We start from the raw sequence: 11,481 nt of genomic DNA on the forward strand, positions 1-11,481 counted from the left end.
TGGTTTCAATATATGGACCATTTTGACACTTTTTTGTGCATTGCGATAACCATGACTTTCGTTGCAAGAGAAAGGTGTTATTGCGACCACTAGAACAGTTGTTACAAAATTACTCTAGTGTCACACCGGATATTGCAACTGCAATAAAGTTGTAGCATTAGGTGTTAGTTATTGCCACAACCTTTAAAAGTGGTTGCAATTTATGCACCTTTTTGCCACTTTTTTGTGCGTTGCAATAATCATGACTTTCGTTGAAAGAGAAAGATGTTATTGCTACCACTAACAGTTGTTGCAAAATGTCCCTAGTGGCTCACCGGATATTGCAACTTTAGTAAAGTAGTAGCATTATGTGTTAGTTATTGCCACAACCTTTAAAAGTGGTTGCAATATATGCACCTTTTTGCCACTTTTTTGTGTGTTGCGTTAATCATGACTTTTGTTGCAAAAGAAAGATGTTATTGCTATCACTAGAAAAGTTGTTGCAAAAGCACCCTAATGCCACACCGGATATTGCGACAACACTAAATTTGTTGCATTATGTATAGTTATTAACACAACCTTTAAAACTGGTTGCTATATATGCACATTTTTGCTATTTTTGTGAATTGCGATAGTCATGACTTTCATTGCAAGAGAACGATGTTATTGCTACCACTAGAAAAGTTGCATTATGTATAGTTATTGGCTAAAGTTTAGATATAGCTTCAGATCCCTACTTGTTTGAAGACTTTAGATCTCCAATTTAGATGCTGAGGTATCATTTATCGACACTAGTAGTGTTTGTCAAATTTTCTTCATTTATATGATGAGTGCAGATATATAAACCTATAAACATTTCTAATTATTTAGAAAATGGAGTAGTTTGATCTGACCTAGGCATCATCTGATGCTTACAACATAACTGGCAACACTAACAAAATTATATTCCCAGTCGTTTTAGGTCTCAGTTTTTATGTCTATATTCAAATGGGTGATAATAAATCTAGACACATATACAAAACAGATGCATCAAGAATTGTATGAACCCACTAATTCTCTAAAATGACTACTATTTTAGGACGGAGGGAGCAATTCATAAATCAAATGTGCAGGCTCGTGCCGTGGTCTTAGGATTCACATGCACACATTAATTATATATATTATTGTACTGGATAACACACAAAGAGGGTAATAAGACAATATCCCCATCTGGAGACATCATAGCACATGCCAAAATAGGAACAATCTATTGCATGTACATACACACATATAATATATTCAATTTATTGATACGTTACAAGAAAAATACAAGGAACAATCTAGAAGTTTATATTCTCTCAGACACACATCAATAAAACACGCAGGTGAATAAAATACAAGGAAAAGGATCACAAGAATCTTCTAAAATCCGATATAAAACCAACAATAGAAAAGTATACAAGGAAAAGGATCACAAGAATCTTCTAAGATCTGATATATAACCAACAATAGAAAAGAATACAAGGAAAATTATCACAAGAATCATACAATTTCCAATTGTTGCCTCCATGCCTATACTAGTGCATATTATAGCTGCCACTGCCTGCAGGGGACTCAAACTGCCGTCCGCCAGGGACACACAATAGCCAGCTGCCAGAGACTCCACGCCTTCATGTGATCCTTATTCAAGCCGCTAGGGACACACAATCTTTTGACATTTCTGTTCTTGTAACCTTGAAAATGATTATAGGTACAATCTGTAAGTGCAAGCGAGAAGCAAGGTAGATCATCTTACAAAGTTCTATCAATGTGTGTTTAAGGTATGTCCACAATCCAATGGAGCACTTCCTATTTTTATTTATTTTGTAGTCATGCATGCAATGGATCTGTTGTGTGCTGTGTGTTGCGTGTTGCTGCTTGTTGCGTGCTGATGCTTGCTGCTGCTACTTATTGCTGCTTGCTAGGAGTTGTGCTATATAAAAGATTTAGTTCTTGCAAAGCATTTGGAATCTACTTAGAGAGCAACTACATGATTAACCAAGTTATTGTAGCTGTAGTCACTGCAGTTGTAGTCTTCCACTCATGGTTAACCAAGTTATTGTAGCTTTACTAATCATTGTTTTGAACACTTCCAACAGGTTCGTTGTCATCGCAATATCGTCGTCAGCCTAGCTAACCATCACTTGCATCAATGGAGGGGATGGAGGGGTACACGATGGCAAAAAAACTTTCAGTAATTTGCTTGTCCTGAGTAGTTTATTATCTATATTATCACAATCCAAGCTAGTATGAGGACGTTGTGATTGTGAGCTGTGTTATCAAATTAATTTGTATTTGGTCACTGTTTATTTGGTGCAACCTATTTGTTACAACTTATGGTATGGATATAGTTAATATATGAGGCAAGGTACCAATATTATGGCTATCAATTTTGGTTCTGACGTTACAGATGCAAAATATAATTCTTTTGCATAACATTTTATACCTAATAAAAATATAAAATGCATTGTTGTATAAATTGTGAACGCAACAATTTTATTAGTTGTTGTATAGCTCAGTTGCTTGATTTTGTGGTTGCGACATCATTAATTGCAATGATTTTAAATAAGATGTAATTACCATGGATCTATTTCGTTGGGACTTTAGTAGTCGCAACCTTTTCTCCTTGTTGCAACATCATTAGTTACAACGATGTTTTTTGTTGCCATAACGGTTCTTACCACAGATTAATTTTTACAGTAAAAAGGTCATATAGCCACGAGACACAATATGTTGCAAAATGATCAAATGCAACGAAATTATTTGCATGGCAAACAACTTGTTGCCACGAGTCACTTGTGTGGCACTAGTGTTTTGTTGCCATGAAGCATCTTGTTGTAACATAGCCATTTGCAACAGATTCAAACGTGGCATTAACACTTATTACCATGAAATATGTTGTGGCAATATATTGGCAACTATCGTAAATGTTGCAATATAAATTATTGCAACAGAATAGTCCATTGTAACAACAAACAACTACAACACTTGAATACGTTGCAAAGTATGTAATAATTACAACAAAACATATAACTATTGCTATAGCCTATTGCCACTCTGTTTTCTGCAACAGTAGGCAACGACAGTTGTTCTATCGCAATTGGTGCTTATTGCAATGATTTATGGTCTATCACAACAATTTTTGCCCATTGCAAGAAGGTGATTTTTTTAGTAGTGACCTAAGCGGTCAATATATTTCAATGTCAGGGTGGGAAATGAAGAGGCATCTACAAATATTGATACATGCAGTGTCAGCAATGTGATCGTATCAGCCACAACTCTAAGATAGTTTTTTCCTCACCTCTAGTGGTTGTGTGGCACATATGAGCTGATCTACTATCATCGTCCTAGTCACTGGTACATCAATGTAGTACCTATGTATTGTTGGCTCTTGTAGTAACGGTTTTTAGATGGTGTGTACTCTGGTGTTTCAGTAATGCACTTTTGAGAATGGAAAAGGCTTCCTATAGTCGAATGCATTCTTAAGAGAAACAGTAAGGTAGGCCCCTACCCATCATTCTTTTTTATGATACAAGTGAAAAGATGTTTATATAGAGCCAATGACTCGGTAGTCCATAGTCGAAGATGATGGTTTATGTCTTTGTAATAATTAAAAGTGTATCAAAGAATGTAGCCTCTAATTAATTTTTAAAAATAAGGTTACTATGACTAATGAGTGTTTATAGTCATTATGAATTAGGTCATGATAATGATGACTATTTGGACAATAAATAGTTTTTATGCCTGGAATATAAGATTAATGACATACTAGTTCTAGATGTTATTTGAAATTGGGAGATACTTAGTTTAAGTTTAGGACTTTTTTCATTGCTTACACTATAAAGGGAGTATACACTAGTATCTTGAACTAGGTGAGTCTAATGATTTAGGTGTGTTGCATACTTGTCAAACATAGCGCTACGAGTAGCTTTGAGAAGGCCCCCAAAATCATGTGAAATAAACATCATTCACAAAGGAGTTTAAACTGTAGGTAAATGCAGTGTTGAATAGAGCATCAAATCAAGGAATAATGGATGTATCGGACCATGGTTGGTGGTATGATCCATGTATGCTTTAGTCTAGGCTCAGCTAGGGTTTGGACGCCCATCGGACAAGAGTCTTGATATTCAAATAAGATGGCCCAAGATAAAGGGCAACAAGCTAGGGGCTTGGCCCAAGGACCATTAGACCATGTGTTGAGCTAGGGTTTGGTCTATGCTGCGTCGGACCGAAGCGAAGCAGAGGCATCATACCATAGGATGTTCGTTCGATGCACTCAAGAGAGGTTCTAAAGAGTATTTTAGAGCATCAGACTGGTCAACTAAGGGTCCATCAGACCATACTTTAGGCTAGTTCCGAAACTCAAATCCTCTTATCTCCTCCAATCATAAGGGGATTTGAATTTCTAAACTAGCCCTTATAGGGGCATTGTAAACAGATATTTGTGTGCCCTCACATGGTAGCCATTGTGTGACATCGGACTCATGCCCCTTGATATGTTCCTCCGCAGTATATATCATTGTACTTGCATAGTATTGTTAATTTGATCAATATATTTGTCTTATTTACTATTGTGATAGATTTAATAGTGTTGGCTATCTAGATTAAACCTAAATATCTAACACTCCATTCCCTTACTCCCGTACCCTAAGGCTATCTCCAACAGCCATCATGTCTTCTCTTACCGCACTCTCAATTCAAAACTACACTCTGTAAACAATGTAGTTTACACTATAAATAAACAAACATATTATATGTTATATACACGATGTTGGTCACTTGTTCTCAAATGCTATAAATCAAGAACAAGGCAACACAATTGTTAGTGGTTAAAGACCTTCGTCCTTCGAAGCATTATTTCCTCTCAGATATAATGATCTTCAGACGAAGGTTATGAAGGACATATCTTCATCATTTCAGCATACAAATGTAAATGTAAATACGAAAGTATAGGAATACAAAAGAATAAAGGTTGTAATAATTATGTGTCAATAATCTATTTATTCTCGTATTCCATAAACATGAATAAAAATCAACTATTTTCATATTATATTGATACCTTCGGCTTGTCAAAAGGTGAGGGAGCGAGAATGATGCGAGAGTGGACACAATTCCGCGTGAACAGTACGGTGTTACTCTTCATCTATTTATAGGCATGGGACGCAGTTCGGATAAAAGTACATTTATGTCCCTAGTAACTATCTATAATCTTAACATGAATTATTGGGGACTGTATGGTCTTTAGCTTCTTTCAGTCATCATCATACTTGAGTTCGTCAACATGTCCAGCCGAAGACCCTTGGATTCCAGCTTCGTCGCCCATTCTTTATTTCCCTTCGTTCTATCATGATGGGTCCTTCATCCCAAAGCCGAAGCTTCCTGTAACTATTCATAATCATGCTGAAAACATGTGGTTAGTCACTTTTTGAGGACCTTCGGAAGCGGATGACCCCCAACAGTAGCCCCTCTTAGTATTAATTTGTTTCTTTGCAACAGATTTAGACTGTGACGTGAATGAAGGCCTTTAGCCGAAGGTCCGAAAAAACACCTTCCCTTCGCTAGAATAGCGAACAACACTGACATGCCGGACCCAAAAAATCGTGGAGCGTCAGACATATAAATAGGAGCTCGTATTGAAAGCATTTCTTGTGCCATTTCAGCTGTTACACTGTGCTCGCCATTTTAAACTTTCTTGCTTTATCAAGTTTTGATCGGATTTAAGCTTCGACATTTCAGCAAGGTTTGCTTTGATGGCTGACGAGAAGAAGACTGTCGATCCGGCTTTGTCTGAGTTTTACGAAGCTATGGAAAGGACCAATGCAGAAAAGATTGCGCATGAGACACTAGCTGGGATATCTGGGAGTTCCAGTGACAATGAAGATTTTGATGTAGAAAGTGAGAATGAGGGTGCCGAAGATCGGACATGGAGGCCAAGCCATGTTGTCTTTGGGAAATCAACAATCAAGCAAGGACAAATTGATGCAATGAGGGGAAGGTACTTCCGTGACATTTCTATTATGAGGGCTGGAGGGGAGAATAATGTCCCCTTGCCCGAAGCTGACGAGATGGTCGTTTTTAGAAGCTTCATGAAAGCAGGGCTTTGGTTCCCCTTAGATAAGATACTGGTCGAAGTCCTGAAAACTTTCGAGATTTTCCTACATCAGCTTACTCTCGAAGCTATCATCAAGATAGGGATCTATATTTGGGCCATGAGGAGCCAAGGGTTAGAACCAAATGTGAAATGCTTCTGCAACATGCATTAATTGTCTTATGAGACGAAGGCCACCGGAAAAGAGCAATATCACAACAACTTCGGTTGCTATGGATTTGTAGCCTGCTCTGAGGTGCGCAACCCAGTTCCAACATTTCGCAAGAGGTGGCCGGGGGCCTAGATGCAGGAGTGGTTCTATGTGAAAAATGATCTGGTTGAAAGGGAAGACATTAAGGACATTAAGTGGTTCTATGTTATTAGATTCATGTATCCGGACTATTGTTATCCTGTACGGAAGCAAGGAAAAAAATTGCTACTTCGACGACCTCTAGCACGCCGAAGTCAAAAAAGATTAAGGTTTTGACTCACCGGCCCAAGCATATTGAAATGGCCAAAGTGCCGAAGTTGATTGAGGGGTCTTCTTGCGCATCTGAGCCCCCTCGCCCCAGTCCTATCGAAGCTAGAGCGAAGTCGGCTGAAGAGCCAGAAAAGAAATCCATAGAGCAACTGAAGGTTCTGAGCCCGTTGGAAATGATGGAGGTGCCGAAGGCGTCGAAGATTTCTGCAGCAACTCCAAAAAGGAGGAGGATGGCCAACGTACTAGACGCTATTATAGAATCCATGAAGGCGTTAACTCCTGTCTCTGCCGAAGCACCTAGTGCGGAAGGCGGGATTACAAAGAAATCTGCCGAAGCTGGCATTGCGCGGGCTGCGGTTGAGGCTGGTCCCTCAGCCCCTACCGAAGAAAGACCTTTGGAGGTTACTAAGGAGGGTGCTGAAGCAAGATCTTTGGAGGTTGCCGAAGGACCATTAATGCTAGGAAAGGGAGTGCTACCAAAGAATCTGAGTCCCCTGTTCCTAGAGCACCTACCAAGGAATTGGAATTCATAGTGCGTCATGCTTTAGGGAAAAATTATCAAAGGAGCAAATTGCCGAAGCGCAACACTATGCCAGGGATCTGCAATACCCTCGAGGGTCCTTGGTGTATGGTGGGGATGATGAAGATGACTTCCTTTATTGTCGGCCTGACAATAAAGAGATTCATGACTGCCAGGAAATGGCAGACAATGTAGGATATCTGAAGCTTGAACTGGGCCTATCTGCAATGACGAAGGACCAGCTCGCAGATAGCCTTGCCTTTAACAGTCTGAAGTTGAGGATACTTTAACCTGTCAGAAAGTAGATTATTTTTGTAGCTTATTTCTTTTATCATTATGTGCTTATCCTTTGTTTTGTAGGGCTTAATTCTGAGCAAGGCTTTAAAGGCCCAGAGGAAAGCAGAAGATGAAAGCTGCCAATTAGCTCTTGGAAATCTTCGATCAGAGGTTATTACACTAAGAAATAAAGCTCTTGAAACAGACAAAATACTGCTCTCTTTAGTGGATAGGCTGAAAACCAGCGAAGCTGAGTTTAACGCACAAGCCAAAGCTCATAAAGCTGAGGTTGAAGACTTAAAGAAAAAGCTTGCCGAAATGAATGAAAATTTCGAAGTTGTGAAAGCTAAGCAAGAAATAAGTGAAATGGAAAGAGTCAGTGTCCAGAAAAACATTGAAGAACTTCGAGATTCTAAGAAAAAATGCTATGAAGTATTCATAGAATGCGCAAAGAAACTAAAAGATAGCTTTGAAAAGGTGGGAGCTTATTCTTCGGAGCAGAAATTTATTCGTGGTGATCCCAAAGGGGTTATCCAGTGGATAGGCGAAGAGGCCAAAGCTTTTGATGAGATACTTAGCGATCATGGGGATTTTTGTGCTTTTGCTGGTGCCCGAGGAGCCGCGACAATTTTGGAAAAAGCCGGGTGTGAACATGTTAAGGTTGTAGCCTAGGCAGAATCTATTCTCTTAGTTGACAACACTAAGGATCCTTCGGTTGAGGCCTCTACATTGGGCGGTAAATTCTACTCTGATGTGTAGATGAAGAGCTGTCGTGAGATGGCTGATGAAGCCATTAAAAAGAATGAGAAAGAATCTCACGACGCCCGAGAGGAGGCTAAGCGAGCTGAAGAGGCTGCTGAGAACGCCATGATTATAGGTATTTTTATTTTAAAACCCTTTGCTTCGTTGTTCATTTCTGGCTTCGAAATTTACCATCATACACTTTATTACAGCTGGCCTTTCTCCATCGCTGGAGCCATACAACCTCGAAGCTGATCCGATCATGAAAGAAGCTTTGGACTTGATGAAGATCGCTAATGAAGTCGTCGATGAAGTTATCGATAGATTATTACATGAAGCCGCTGAGAAAATTCTAAAATAAGATTAAATTCTTGTATGCTAGAAACTGTAAACGCTTGTGTGTGGTTGCCGCCATGTGCGTGGAACAAACATCAAGTATTTGAATGTAAATCGATGTAGATTAATGTAATATATTTCTTTGCGATGCCTGAAACCTACGTACGTACCGTTTTTTTGAGCCTTCGATGAAAAACACCTTCCCTTCTTTTCATGCTTCGCAAAGAAAGATTGCCCCTTCTATTGATTGAATACCACATGTTTTGCCATGGTTGCTGTATAATAATATTGCTGATGAAGATTTCCCTGCTGTGTAAGAATATGTCTGCCGAAGGTATACTTCGTGCTTCAGCACATTCTTTCATGATCCAGGAGGTATTTTCGAAGGAGCATTTTTCCTTCTCCATAGCTTTTTGCTGATGCACTATGATGTATGATGCGATGCTATGCAATATGATGTGATGGTATGATGCAATATGATGTTTATGTCGAAGTTGAACACCCACACGAAAACACACTCAGACTCTGCATCCCCTTAGGAACGACTTTGGAGTTTCTTCACCTTTTACTTAGGTGGTATTTTAGCTCTGCATGCCCTTAGGAACGACTTTGAAGCTAAGCTCTGCATCCCCTTAGGAACGACTTTGGAGCTTCTTCACCTTTGATTTAGGTGGTATTTAAGCTCTGCATCCCCTTAGGAACGACTTTGGAGCTTCTTCACCTTTCATTTAGGTGGTATTTAAGCTCTACATCCCCTTAGGAACGACTTTGGAGCTTCTTCACCTTTGATTTAGGTGGCATCTTAGCTCTGCATTACCTTAGGTACGACTTTTGAGCTTCGGAACTTACTCTGCGCTTCCTTAGGAACGGCTTTGTAGCTTCGGAACTTACTCTGCGCTCCCTTAGGAATGGTTTTGGAGCTTCGGAACCTGATTTTGTCACACTTGATGGTGTAATCACAATATTATTACGTCAAGTTGAAAGTTAATCCTTCCTGTATTGTTTTTCTTGCAAAAAAATATAAAGGCAGAAAGAGTTAAGATACATTAGATCAACATATTCCTTGGCCAAGCCACTGTAGACCCTTTAGTAAATATTCTTCGATTCAGGCACAGTGTTGTTGACTGTGCGAGCTTCGGACTCCTCCCGAAGGTCGCGCTGCTGCTGAGTATGATTGGGCCCTTCTGACAACTGATTGTGAACCAGCGGTGGTGGTGGTGGTAACTGAGGCTAGGAAGCTCGAGAATGACTTGCCGAAGCAACAGAAGCCATAGGCTATTGGTTGCCTACATACTCCGGGATATACGGGGAATAACACGAAGCAGTATGCAGGACCTGCTTCGGCTGATTCTGTCGCGCTTCGGCTTCAACGATTTCCTTCTGTTTCTGGATCTTTACCTGGCAGGTCCTTGTGGTATGCCCCTTATCTTCACCGCAGAATAAGCAAAACAGTCTCCTGGGCTGATTTCCAAATCTTCCAATGAAGCTTCTTCCCCCTCTGCCTCTTGGAGCCGATGGCCTGAAAGAGCTTTGTTGTGCTCCTGACGATTGAGAGCTGTGCTACTGCCCTTGGGCAGAATTTCCCTTATCGCCGCTTAAACTGGGATTATGGATCGACCTGACATGCCTAGGGTGGAGTCTTCCTCCGAAGCCCCAAGCTATCTCGGAGTATCTATAAGCTTCTTCCCTTCTTTGCCGAAAATCATTGTCAGCTTGGATGTATTCATCCATCTTCTAGAGGAGCTTCTCCAAGGTTTGTGGTGGCTTTGTTGTAAAGTATTGCGCTGTAAGTCCTGGCCAGAGCCCCTTGATCATGGCCTCAATGATGATTTCATTGGGCACTATAGGCGCTTGATCTCTTAGTCGTAAGAACCTTCGGACATACGCCTGCAGGTACTCCTTGTGGTCCTGCGTGCACTGAAACAAAGCCTGAGCAGTGACTGGCTTCGTCTGGAAGCCCTGAAAGCTGGTGACTAGCAAGTCCTTCAGCTTATGACATGAGGTAATTGTTCCTGGTCGAAGAGAGGAATACCATGTCTGAGCCACACTTCTAACTGCCATGACGAAGGATTTCGCCATGACAGCAGTGTTGCCCCCATACGAGGATATGTTGGCCTCGTAGCTCATCAAGAACTGCTTCGGATCTGAATGCCCATCGTATATGGGAAGCTGAGGTGGCTTGTAAGATAGTGGCCATGGGGTAGCCTGTTCTGACGGAACCTCCCAAGTCATTAGGCCCACCCACAGTTGTCCTTGTCCAACGGACCTCAGACAACCCTGTAGATGCACCTGATCACTTGAGAAGTTCGGTATCTGATTTCCTTACCTTGCCCAAGAGCGTTTCACCCGTCACGCAAATATTACAACACATCGGAGGTACGAAAATGCGGAAGCGGTTACAATAACTTATTTTATTTAAAATAGGAAAGAGTATTATTACAAACCAGAGTTAAACTATAGGAGTGCTGAAGTATTATTATTACATCACTGGGAGGCAAAAACCCCTCCCGATAAACAGTAAAAAGTTTTTCTTAACGGAGGACCCTTCCTCCCGCAGCTTCAGTCTTGGTTTTCCCCTTTAGGCACCACCTTGGAACAGAAGCAACAAAAGTTTGCCGCTTCCTCACCTAAAACAATATGGGACAAAGCCATGAGTACGAAGTGTACTTTCACAAGTCTTACCCATCAAAATAAAATACTCTCAAGGATATGCTGGCCTTTGGGATTCAAGGTAAAGCTTATCAATAATCAAAGACTCTGTTTGCAGAAATGCTTATTAATGGTGGATCCTTAAAAGTCTAGTTTTACTTGTCAGGTTAAGTAAAGTTACCTGCGTCTAAGGTTCATTCTACCCTAATTCAATCACTGGACCTATACTAGCCAATTTCTTATCAACCCTTCTTATTCACTAGAATGCTACGTGTAGGTCAGTGACCAAGTCTTCATGTCCGCGAAGTTACGGCGATCCGAATCGATTATACTCAGCTGAGGATCTCCAATCACACGACATATGTAGCACTTAACCCTTGCATATGTCAACTC

This window comes from Zea mays, chromosome 6 (assembly GCF_902167145.1).
Source record: "Zea mays cultivar B73 chromosome 6, Zm-B73-REFERENCE-NAM-5.0, whole genome shotgun sequence".
Lineage (NCBI taxonomy): Eukaryota > Viridiplantae > Streptophyta > Magnoliopsida > Poales > Poaceae > Zea > Zea mays.